This window comes from Pogonomyrmex barbatus, unplaced genomic scaffold (genome assembly GCF_055798465.1).
Source record: "Pogonomyrmex barbatus isolate J1 unplaced genomic scaffold, ASM5579846v1 scaffold1, whole genome shotgun sequence".
NCBI classification, from domain to species: Eukaryota; Metazoa; Arthropoda; class Insecta; order Hymenoptera; family Formicidae; genus Pogonomyrmex; species Pogonomyrmex barbatus.
The window spans coordinates 10,119,175-10,132,419 of NW_028297098.1; positions in this window are offsets into that span (position 1 = coordinate 10,119,175).

Genomic DNA, 13,245 nt, shown 5'->3' on the forward strand with positions numbered 1-13,245 from the left:
AGACTACGAATAAGCGACTTTTCTCGATACCAAACTAAAAAAATTCGAGAGCGTAAAAGGGCCGACCGATCGTACCGATCACCTATGTTATCCGAGTTAACACCTCGGTACTGATAAAACAGCGATACCGTTCTCGAAATCCCGCAATGCAGAAAATCATCGACGAAGAGGTACAACAAATGAAGAACGAGGGCATAATCGAGCCCTCTTTCAGCGTGGAGTTCCCCCGTCGTAATCGTCGGAAGAAAAACGGCAAACATCGGTTTTATATAGATTTCCGAAAAGTAAACAGCGTAATAGAAAGAGACGCATATCCGCTGCCTCACATCACCGCTACTCTTGACAAATTTCGCGACGAGTGCTATTTATCTACACTCGATCTAAAACAAGGCTATTGGCAGATACCCTTCGTCCCCGAAAGCCGACCCGTGACGATCACTATGCTCGGACTGATGCAATTCAAAGTCATGCTGTTCGGACTACGTTCCGCACTGGTCACGTTTCAACGGCTCCTCGACATACTTGGCCCCGAACTTGAACCGCACGTTTTCGTCTATCTCGACGACATCATCATCGCTAGCCCGTCTTTTCAGTCACATTTAGAACATATCGCGGAAGTGTTTCGTCGATTGCGCGACGCCCGTCTCCAGTTGAAAAGTGTCATTTTTGTCTCATCGAGCTTAAATATCTCGGCGTAATTAATCGCCGTGGCATCCTTACCGACCCCGACAAGATTAAATCCATCGCCTGCACTTATGAATATTAAACAAATTCGACAATTCGTGGGTGTGGCCTCTTGGTACAGAAGATTCATACCAAGCTTTTCTATGACTGCTGCGCCACTAACCAAATTGACTAAAAAGGGCGTCAAATGGCAATCGGAGGATCGGAAAAAGAACAGTTATTTAATGAATTTAAGAAGGCACTTATTATCACCCTGGTTCTCTCCTGTCCAGATTTTAACCGCCGGTTTATATTGCAAACCGATGCAAGTGTTCATGGACTCGGAGCGGTTTTAATTCAACATCTAGAGGAGGGCAAACGCGTAATCGTATACGCCAGCCGAACACTCAACAGGACGAAATTATAGCGCGACCGAATGTCTAGCGGTCGTCTGGGGGATTCGGCATCTACGCGGCTATCTATTTACCATAATAACCGATCACCAGGCCTTCCGATGGCTGCAACGCCTAAAGTCTCCAATGGGACATTTAGGCCGCTGGGCACTCGAACTCCAGCAATAATATTCGATATTAAGTATCGGAAGGGGCAGTTGAATCGCATGGGCGACGCGCTTTCCCGTCAACCACCCGTGCACTCCGCTCGACAAGGAAATAAATGGTTTCATCGGGTAAGGGGAAAGCCTGCCGATTTCTCCGAATCGGATCGAAAACGGAAAATTGTACTGTCATTTCCTATTTTTCATCGACTTCCGGGAAGTTCGATCGATGAGTAGTGAAAGAAATGCGTGCCGCGTGAAAAACGTACTGAAATACGTTTCTCCGACGGCTACATGATGAACCAACAGTCGACCATCCTGATATCGCAAAGACGATCGCTCGTGTTGTGGGATTATATTACTGACCTGGCATGTTTTCTGACGTCGCCCGGTACGTTCGTAATTGCCGAAACTGTTTCGCACACAAATCGTTGCAAAGCCGACCTGTCGGATTTCTACACCCGGATTTCTACCCCCCGTCTCATATCCGTGGGAACAAATAATCATAGATTTAATAGGGCCCTTACTTCGCTCGGCGAACGGATACTTGTGACTGTTAGTAATGCAAGACGCTTCACAAAATGGATGGAGATGCAATCGCTCCGTCGTGCAATCATCGCGGCTGTCACGCAAGCCGTCGAGAATCATATTGTTACGACCGAGCGGTGTTCCGCTCGACACTACTCTCATACATTTCCAACCTCAAGATCGTTCCTTGCCGACGCAATCGTCAAGCGGTTGTCAAGCGTTGTTGTGTGTTGTCGGCGCGGCGCGCAAGTTTGAGCTGTGTCGCTGCGAATTCTTATTAAATTGAAAGCTTTGGTTATTGTTCCCGTCCTTAGTGCATAATAAAATGTTTCTTTTCTAAACTGTCTCTTCCTTTCCTTGCGTGAGTGTGACGCGAGTGAAGCCGCCGCGAATGCGACATATTATTTACCGGCAAGGATGCCCGCGCACCCTTATCTCCAACAACGGGAGGCAGTTCATTTCCGGACAGTTCAAAGGATTATTAGAAACGTTTAATATTTCGCATCGTACTTCCCCCGCGTATACGCCTCAATGCAACCCAGTAAAAAGAACCAAAAAGACCATCAAAATGGTCAAACAGTATATTGACCAAAATCATCGCCACTGGGATCAAAGTATTAAGGCGTTGCGCTTCGCGTATAACACCGCGTGGCATGAGACCACCGAGTATATCCCGACATTCCTGAATCACGGACGAGTTGAACAGCTCCCTCCCCGCGGATCAACGCGACATTATCGTGCCGCCGCCAAAATAAAATGGTTGCATCTTCCGGGAGGCATACGAAGTCGTCCAAACCTCCCTTATATATTTCAGAAACAGGCAAAATATTACAATATGCGACGCCGCGCCTGGAAACGCGCCGGAGATAAGGTGTGGAAGCACATGCACATTCTCTCGAGCAAAAAAGATGCCATCGCGGCAAAACTATCGCCTGCATTCACTGGACCGCTAACCGAAAAATAATTTCGCCGGTAATTTTTGACCTGTGCGACAATCGGGGAAGGTGGCATCGACGCGTACACATTCAAAATTTGAAGCTAGCACCGACCAAAAACATAAACAAATCTGAAACCGACGAAGATTGAAACGTTTTAAACAGACAGTTCTATCGACTGAATTGAAAATAGCGAATCGCGTAAAGCCACTAGTCGTTTTTACCCCGAACGGGGTATATTTTTTGTAACACCGTTCCGATATATATATATATATATATATATATATATATATATATATATATATATGCGCGAAATCTCTCGGCGATGACAAATCGTCTCGAATCTCACGAAACATACTGAGAAAAAGCAATGGACCGACCGAAGCCAGGACGCCACGATACGATCCAGAATTCGAGGTTCTCTGGAAGCGTTTAGCGATCATCGCCGAGAAATCGTCATCCAGGCCTCGCTACCAACCAGCTATCAAGAGAACTTCCCCGGCGAATACTATCGCTGCAACGCCGACCGCCAAGTCAATCATCCGGAGCGTGACCATCCGCCACCCGATACGCGTAGTTCCGGCCATGGGCACTAAGATCCAACGGTCCACGGCCACCAAGAAATTCGCTGCTATTACCACCAAAAAAGGTGAGTACCTATGCGCTCTCGCCGGCCAGCCGTTGCGCAGCGAAACTCCAAATTGTTCGGCGATTTATCGGACTTCTCCGACCTTGACGAACAGTCGCCACCTGCTTGTCATGAGCCCACCGCCACCACCACCCGGGCGGTCCGTCCACAAGGACAGCAAAAAAGGCAGCGGCAGAGCTAGCCGCCTCCAACCGGCCGTCATCACCTCCACGGCCATAACGATGGATTAGTCGCCAAAAGTACGACATCAATGGTCGTATCCATCGTCACAGCCGCTATGTGGGACCACCGCATTGCATCAGCCAATTCTGTACCGGCCATATCCCACATCACGGTCACAACGCTGGATCGCCGCACCAGATCAGCCGTCTACTCCAGCCGCATCCGGTCAGACCCGTCTCGATGTTTGCCGAGATCGGCGGCCGTCTATCCCAGCCGCCCCGACCGAGTCATCACCGCCGCTTGCCGACCGACCGACGATGCCGACATTCGGACTGGTGGGACCGCCGCCGGGTCGAGGTAACTGTCGCGGACGGAATTACTAGTACAAGTGCCCTATTTCGCAGCACACATTTCTCGCCTTTACAAGGCCAGAGTAGGAGCCAGAAGGTTTTCTACTCCGATTTAACCCAAATGGCGAATGTCATGTCAAGCGAGAAATGTAGTGCCCGAAATAGGATACTTCTTTAAAGACAAGAGGGGAAATGTAACGGAGCGTCCGTAAAAGCTCTGTTACTAGCACGCGCTATGCGTCATCCGGGGCCGCCCGAACATTCCCGACGGCGACCAAAGAATACTCGCGCGCTGCTGGTCTGTCACGTACCGACGGCGTGACAGATCAGCTGTTTTTAAATTATGTTAACAAATCGCGTGCTGACGCGTCAGCACAAAATAGGTATATGAACCCAACGATTTTTGCAGAAAATAACCAGACCTTGTCCGATCATCCGACCCGTCCGCTTCCAAAATCACCGATCCGAACAATGCGAGAATCTTCTCGCATCGAATACCGAGTGTTCTCAGTATCCTCGTTTCCTTCTCATCCGGAAAGTCGGAACATTTTTAGACTTTTCTTCTACGGAATATCGGGCGCTCGCGATATTCTCGTCTCCTTCCCGTCCGGAAAGTCGGAGTGTTCTCGGCCTTTTCCTTCGACATACGCGACAATACGTGTCGCGAAAGCGTCTATGGTTGTTTAGCAATCGAACGCCCGTGCATCCGAACGCTTGCACACGGGCTCGGTTGCCTAGCAACGATGCCGCGTATCCGATCCGCGCATTATCACGCGAATACACCTCGTCACATTCATTACTCGACCGCGCTGAAATTTCAAATTCAGCGAATATTATCAAAGCTTATCCGGACGACGTTGCGCTACAAGAGACACTTTATTCACTAAACTATCAACTTTTAAATTAGAATAAATCTAATTATTCTATTATAAATTCAACCCAGGCGTCTGCAATTTTTTTTCCGAACTCGGCATCCGACGAACATTTCCGAGCTCCCGAGCCCCCGCATCCGTACCGAACATTATTCGACCGCGCAGGGACATTACATCTAATATTAATTCAAAGAGATCTTTGAGACATCTCTAAATAAAACAATGGAAAAGAAACAATGATAAATACAATTTATTATAACTGAAAAATGAAATAGTAATTTAATAGTTAATATTTGATGTAACTACATATTTGGAAAAAATCTTTTTTCTCACTGCGCGTAGTTTTAAGCTAAAAATATACAATGTAAAACAGTCCGCCTTTCGCCGGTTCGTAATTTGCGAAGTTTTTATAAGTACGCGGATACGCTCATCAATTTGTCCGGGTTCGAGCTGAAAAGACGGCAAGACGAATAAATTATCCTTAATTGTCAGTTATTTATTCAGTTATTTATTAAGGGATTTTAAATGACAAATTAATATAGCCAATCGTGATGGCAACGATCACAGCGTATTTTACAATTTATTAAGAAAACGGTGCAGTTATCATACAATGGAGTGGACGCGATTATGTATAGCGATGATAAGTAATTAACAGGTGGCGTGATTATTTACAGCGGCGCGGACGCGAAAACAGCGACATGGGCGCGGATATAGATATTTACGATGGCCGCGATTGAGGATCAGAGCGGCGCGGAGATCGGAACGGCGCGATAGTGGACACGGATATTTACAGCGGTCGTGGGAGATGATCGGAGCGGCGCAAATGTAGTAGCGGTTCGTCGCGAGCGTGGATCGCGGGTTGATTCCCGGAAGCAAGGAAGGCAGAGGCCATTCACGGCGGCGAGAGCCAGCGTGTTCAGTCACAGGGCACAACGGCCAGAAACACCTGGCGTGGCGATTTGCCGTACGTTGCGTTTAACTCGGATAATGGAGGAGATGCTTTGACCAGTAACTTTTGGCTGAGGCAGCGAATACGCTCGAGTGTCTCCGGCAAGCGGATTCAGCGGATCGGGTAGAAGACAAAGATCGACTTTTTTTCGGACGATCACGACGGGGGAACTCCACGCGCTGGAGGAGGGCTCGATGACGCCTTCGTCCTCCATCACTTCTTCGTCTATAATTTTTTGCATCGCGGGATTTCGCTGTTTGATCGGTACGGGGGTTTTTTACTCGGATGACATGTGTAATGCAGTCGGTGGGCCCTTTCACGCCCTCGAATTTGACCAGTTCGACATTCAGGAAAGTCGTTAATTCGTACTCTTCTCGGGGCGTGCGGCGCGTTAAGCCGGCGGTGATGGCATAAGAGGGGTGACATTGTTCGGTGGTTGTGGATGGAGGGAGCAGTGTCAAGCGGAGGCGGGCCCATAGGTCTATGCCGATCAGGATCGTACTGTCTAGGGTCGGTAGGATCTGGAAGGTGTGGCTGACATCTTTGTGGTGGATGGTTAAAGGCAGAGTGATCTTCCCGTTAATATGGGCGAGTGCCCCATCGGCTAAATGGATCTGGCTTTCGGCGGGGGTAACTTCGTAACCGATTTCTTGAGCATAGCGTGCAGTCTCAGAATTTATCATTGAGATTTCGGACCCCGTGTCTAGGAGTGCGGAGAAGTTGCGAGTACCGATTCGAACGCGGATGTGTGGATGAGGTGTATATTCTACGTCAGCGAGTTTTCCGGGGTGCGTTGTTGGCGGCCTCGGCCGTTGGGACGTTTCCCGGACGGGGGTAGCATTCTTTTGTCAGCACCCCGTCTTTGCCGCATTGCGAGCAAAATTTCTGGGGAGATCGTTTGCACGAAAACCGATCGTAACCTCGTTGCTTGCATCTTCAGCACGTATTCTGGTGATCATATGGGATTGGTTGCGACGGAGCGGCCATATTCACGCGTCGACATTCTCGTCCTTCTTTATTCTCTATTTCGCGAGCTTTTCGTATTTCTTCGTATTCGGTGGCTTGGTCGGTAAGATCGTGCAACGTGGTCCTTTCGTTAATCCGGACGAACATTATATACTCGGCCCTCATGTTCTCGTAAAGTCGGTCTATTTTCTCTGGTGTCGAGTGATTTCCCGCGCGGCGCATTAACGTGAGCATATGCGTGACGTACTGCGAGAAGGTTTCGCCGGGGTGTTGCCTCCGGTCGCGAATTTCTTGTGCTAGTTTTATCTGATAATGATGTGGTAGGAAGTAACGGCGGAAATCGGTTAAGAAATCCTCCCAGCCCGACCATTCGTTCTCGTTATTGCGATATCATGACAGGGTATTGCCTTTAAGCAATTCGGGCAGTCTTTCCAACATAGTTTCGTTGGAATATCGATATTGTCTCTGCAATTCGGTAAGCCTTTCCAGAAAGGAGAGAGGATCGCGGCCGTCGAAGTGGCACCCCCATTTTCATGGATTTGATTCATGGTCTTTGCGTGATCCAGTTCTGCCGAGGATAAGCCGGGAAGCGATGGGGCGACCGTGGATGATTCGGTGTCAGTGGATGTTCCGGCTTTTACGGTAGGCATAATGTGCGGATGAGTGTTAGCATACGTTCGTAATCGGCGGCGGAGGTCTTCGAGAGTTGCGATTGTGTCGAGACCGAATGACTGTGCTACACGAAGGGCGTCTTGTTTTGAAAGAGTTTGTATCCAGGCTGGCATCTGCTATCCTCTTTTTATTTATTTCTTAAAACGGTCCCTGTTCGGGCGCCATGTAACGGTTCGTCCCTGCGCGCTCGGTTTTATTCCTCGGTACGGACGCGGGGACGTGCGCTCGATTGTTACTCGTCGGATGCCGGGTTCGGGAGAAGCGTTGCGGCCGCCGGGCTTTAATTAATTTACAATAATTTGTGACGTCTCTCGCTGCGCGGTCGTTCGTTGTCGTTTTTCCGCCGGTCGCTTTGCGATGCTCGTAACGCGATTCGATTGCGGAGATGCCATGGGTCGTATCGATAACGCGTTGCCAGGCAACCGGGTCCGCGCGTGTGCGTTGCTAGGCAACCGTCGACGCTGGCCGTGACACGTGAGGCGGATGTCGCGGGAAAGTCCGAGAACGCTCCGACTTTCGAGATGAGATGGAGCGAAAAATCTGAGAACGCTCCGATTTCTCGAGAAGGAATAGAACAAGAATACGGAGAACGCTCGATATTCTTTGAGAGAATCGTCTCTCGCTGTTCTGGTCGGAACGGTTGTTTGTAACGGACAGGTCGGAGGAGCGGATAGGATTGTGTCTTTTTCACAAAATTCGTCGGGTATTTATACCCGCCTCTGCGCCGTGTCACCGTTTAGTTGGTTAAGCGTTTATTAAATAAAATAGCTGATCACGTCGTCGATGCGTGACAACTCGCCGGCGCGCGTGTTCGGGCGGCCCCGGATGATGCGGGCCGCATTAGCGCGGGCTAGCAACGGAGCATCTTTCGGATGCTCCGTTATAGCACCTTTAAGCTGACAAGTAGTCGATCGCTTTTCATCCACAGGATGGAGGGTCGGACGGAACGATGCGGCGGGGTGCATCGTTACATCCCCCCTCCCCTTCTGAGTGCCTGAATTCGAGGCACATTTCAATCCATTCGGTGGCTCATTTGCGGGTTGCCATTGTGGTTGAAATGAAACGGCCGAATGAACCACTCGTTGCCGTGGCGCGCCCTGTAACGGCGGCTGACGTCCGCGACAAAGTAAGGCACGTCAATGATGACCCCGGGTACTACCTCTACGGAGATTGGTGGCGGCGGCTCGAGTCCCACAACCCGTTCGGACTGCAGCGTCGGATTTGGTGGTATCGGTTGCTGGGTGCTTCCGTGGCTGCAGTAGAGGCGGCGGTCAGCAGCGCTTGCATCTTCTGTTGCTGCTATCGATCGGATTTTTATATTCGGGTGCCGATTGCCGTGCAACGGAGGTTCGACGGTTATTCCGGACGGTTGGTGGCCGGTTTTGCGACGGTCGTAGTGATGGCAATCGTTGCTGTGGTGGCTGGAATGGGTGGTCATCGTAGATGAACTCACTCCCGATCCCGGGATTTTCGGGATCGTATTCTAGGTTGGCATATTCTGCCAGAAACTCCTCGAGCTCCTTCAATTACTTGCTCCATCCTCGATGGTGTCGCAAAGAAAATTGGTTGGTTTCTTGTCCAAATTGTTTTCTAGCAGTCTTTCTAGTCTCTTTGTTTGTTTTCTTCTCCCGCTAATTCGTTTTCGGAGTCTTCGTCAGTGTGCACGTATACTTAGTTGGAATGAGGCGCAAATCACGCACATGTATATGCCGGTGTCAGCGGAGTCTTCGTGCGTCTTTCAAATCCGTAATTACGGGTGATATTATTTTTCGCACCTCGTACGGCCCTTCGTAGCGTGGCGCTAATTTAGCATTGAACGTATCAGTTTTCTTGGATAGGAAGTGCGTTCTTTTCCACATTTTCTCGCCTATCTTTGGTTTCCAATTTCAATGTCTGAAATTGTAATGGTGAGCCTGCCATTGAAAGGCTCTGGCTAGGTTTATCTGTATCACCTTATATGCTTCCTGGAAGTGGCGATTTGTTGTCTCAGGATGTGCGGCAGCGGTCCGGTCGAGTCCCGTGGCGGTCGTATAGCTAGTTCTTGACCGTGGTTTAAATAGGCCGGCGTATAACCCGTGGCGTCCCTACGGCGGTATTGTAAATTGTAGTTCGCTTATATGCTCGTCCCACCGGCGATGATTTTTGTCGACATATTGTGTAATCATCGTCTTTACCGTGCGATTAGTGCGTTCCACAGGGTTGCATTGTGATGTATATGCCGGTGTGAATCTCTGACGGATTCCTTTCCTAGGCTTGCTAACATTCGCTGCAGCTTTTCGGAACGTAATTGCGTCCCGTTGTCTGCTAACACTTCTTCTGGGCAGTCTGTGGCGATAAATGCTTCTACGAAGCTCTTTGTGACAACGTCGACGGTGGGTTTGCGTAACAATCGCATTTACACCCATTTCATAAAACGATCCTACATGTTAAATATCATGTGTAACCATTACTTGATCGGAGTAGCGGTCCTACCAGATCTATCATCACTTGTTGTCAAGATCGTTTTACGTCGGTGGCGTGGAGCAATCCGGGCGATCGCTGCTGTTTTGTGCGTGATACAGTTTTTACACGCGCGCACGTAGCGTGCGATTTCCCGGAACATTCCCGGCCAATAATATAATTCCGCAATTCGCGCTATTGTTTTCGCGATGACTGACGGTCGGAGCGTCGTGGTATTATTACATAATCTCGGCGCGTTGATCGGACGGTACACAGATTCTCTATTGTCCGGCGGCGAATGTTTCGCGGAAGTTTAAGCTGTGTAATGTATGACGATACAATTTCTTCTCGCGTATAGTATAATCGGAGTGCGGTGTGCGGTGCGAATTCCACCTGTTTCCATATTTGGTGATACCAGCGGCAAGTCAATTGCGGCGGCGAACTCGGGCTAGCGCGAGAGGGCATCGGCGACTTTATTCAAAACTTCCCTTCGATATTTAATTTCGAAATTGTATTGCTGTAATTCCAATGGCCATCGTTCTAATTGTCCGGTGGGCAATTCTAGTTTCCGCAACCAGCGGAGAGTCTGATGGTCGATCATGACGGTGAAGTGGTATCCTTGAGATACCCACGCATTCGTCGAATGCCCCATACAAGCCAAGCATTTAAGCTCGGTCGCACGGTCGCACAGTCGCTGTAATTGCGCTCCGTTTAACGTGTGACTCGCATAGGCAATAACGCGCTCGCCCTCAAGGAAGTTTTGCGTAAGTATGGCACCGAGGCCGTGCGTGCTGGCGTCGATTTGTAACGAGAATTGTCGATCAAAATCTGGGCACGCAAGTATCGGTGCGGACGTTAGTTGCATTTTTAACGCTGTGAATGCTTTGTTTTTGCACTCCAAGTCCAGCGTGTGTTTTTCTGCGTTAGAGCGGTCAACGCGGCTACGATCGCAAAATTTTTTATAAATCGGCCCAAGAAATGTCCAAAAATTGCCAGACGTGCTTAATCGGAATCGGCCAATTCCGGATTGCGCTCATCTTTTCGGGGTTGGTATGGAGTCCATCGCGGTCGATATGGCCGAGGTATTTAATTTGATCGGTGCAAAAACGGTATTTCTCGGGATTAATTCGTGCCGGAGGTTAAACCGTGCATCGCATAATCGGCGGAATACGGCGGAATCGATTGAACAGCATTTCGATACATTTGTCGAATGTTCGCGTTGCAACGACAATGTGGTCCGAATAAACAAAAGCGTGCGGCTTTAGCTCTGATCCGATGATTGAATCTAGCAATCGTTGGAATGTTGCGGGCGCGGAATGTAATCCAAATGACATTATGCGAAATTGCATAAGGTCTCGGTCTGGTACGGTAAACGCGGTGATCTCTCGGCTTTTGAGCGATGTTTGTCAGTAGCCATTCTTCAAGTTAAGGGTGGAAAAATATCAAGCGAAGTTTGTCGACTGTTGCGGACACCTGAGGTAACGGATATGCGTTGCGGATGATTACGTCGTTTACCCGGCGAAAGTCGATGCAAAATCGCGGCTTCCCATCCTTTTTCCGGACAATAACAACGGGAGAACTCCAAGCGCTGTGTGATGGCTCGATGATTTTGTTTGCGATTATTTCATCCACCTCTTTATTAATGATTTTTTGCATAGCCGGGTTGTGGGACGGTATACTCGGTAATACTCGGATTTTATGTTTTATTCGATCGGTCGGTTCTTTGATATTTTCGAACTCCGCGAGTTCTCTTCGAAGAAATTTGCGTAAACGTTCGTCCGGTGTGACTGCGGTTGTCGAAGCAATTTCCGCGACGGTTTTATACATCGGCAGTCGGATAATAATGTCGGTGATGGTCCAGAGATCGACTCCGATCAGCATGTCGCTGTGGAGTGACGGCAAGATGTAGAACCGGTACCATGCTTTTGCTCCGATTTTCACGAGAATCAGTATCATTCCTTGTGTTTTCACGGATTGCCCATCTGCCACACTTGAGTGTGGCAGTTGTTCGGTGTGAATTTTAATTTTCGGACAATCCATGCTGTCGCGGCGTTAACGAATGATATTTCGGAACCGGTGTCTAGTAAGGCTTGTATCGGTACCTATATTGATATAAATGATTAGATGCGGTTGCGGTAAATAACAAGCGGAGGACCGGGGTTCCCGCGAATTTCTCGATGGGGCGGCGTTTTTCGATGGCGGATGACAATTTCGTGTATAGACTCCATTCTTGCCGCACTGTGAGCAGAATCGGCGCGGAGTACGGCGATACTCAAAACGGGTGTGCCCGTGTTGCTTGCAATGCCAGCCACACGCTTTTAAATCGTACGCTGCTACGGACGGCGCGGGTTTCTCGCTTTTTGTCGCTGTTTTTGGATCTCCTCATATTCTATGGCGCGTTGTTGCAAGTCGCGGACATTCGCGACGGATATATAATTTATAATCCGGGTGGATCTTCATACAGTTGATCGATTTGTGCATAGCTGGAGTACCCGACGCATCTCATGCGATGCAGAAATTAATTGTTCTGTAAAGAAAAATTTTATTTAATTTGTACTACCCCTCTTTTCATTTGTGCTTTTAATAAAAACTTAAGTTATTACAGAACAACTAATTTTTGCATCCCGATGAAACTTTAAATAAATCTTTTGATTTCTCAAAGTAACAAACTTATATACTTATAAAAAGTACTTATATAAAGTACTTATATAAAAAGAGTTATTATTATTTCTTAATTACATTTCTATTGAAACACATTTCTATTTTATATTTAAGGAGTTATATGCAGTTATATAGGTCAAAAAAATCGATGCTTGAAAATATTTATTTTCGTAAACTATACCAAAGAATATTTTTTGAAAATTTGAAGTGATTTGAATTAAAATTATCGGATATATACGAGTTTGAAAAGTACGCTGCATAAAGTATTTAGCGCAGATAGCGCGTAACTGCAAAACGAGGCAAAACGGTCTCTTTTGTGTAAAATTGGAATGTAAATTGATATTTTGGAAACAGCTTCTGCAACATAAGGTTTATTTTATGAGCTTGAAAGAGATGATTCTATATAAGTTGAAAAATAGTAATTTTATTTAGTAAGAACTTAATCTGAAGTTTCAATTGCGTTTTTCTCGAAATTAAATTTTTTTCAAACATACGAATCAGTGCACTGTCAGAATTTAAAATTATATCTTTCAATTTTTTTAATTTAATGACGTTTTTATGAATTTTTAAGGCTCGGTTCTCTCGCGATGCGATATGGGTTATGTGACGTCAGAGGCGAGAAATGACATGTAAAAAGTTTCTTGCGTCGTATAACTTTCTCTTGTATTTTTCTCTTAAAAACATATTTTCGTATTCTTAAGACTTGTAAAAAATACCCGAAAGTAAGATATCTGTCCAAATCACGTAAAAGTGTAAGATAATTTTTGAAATAATGGTCATTGCTTAGCTATCAGAAACAATTAGATCTAGTGATCCGATAATTTCTAATAACTGAGCAGTGTA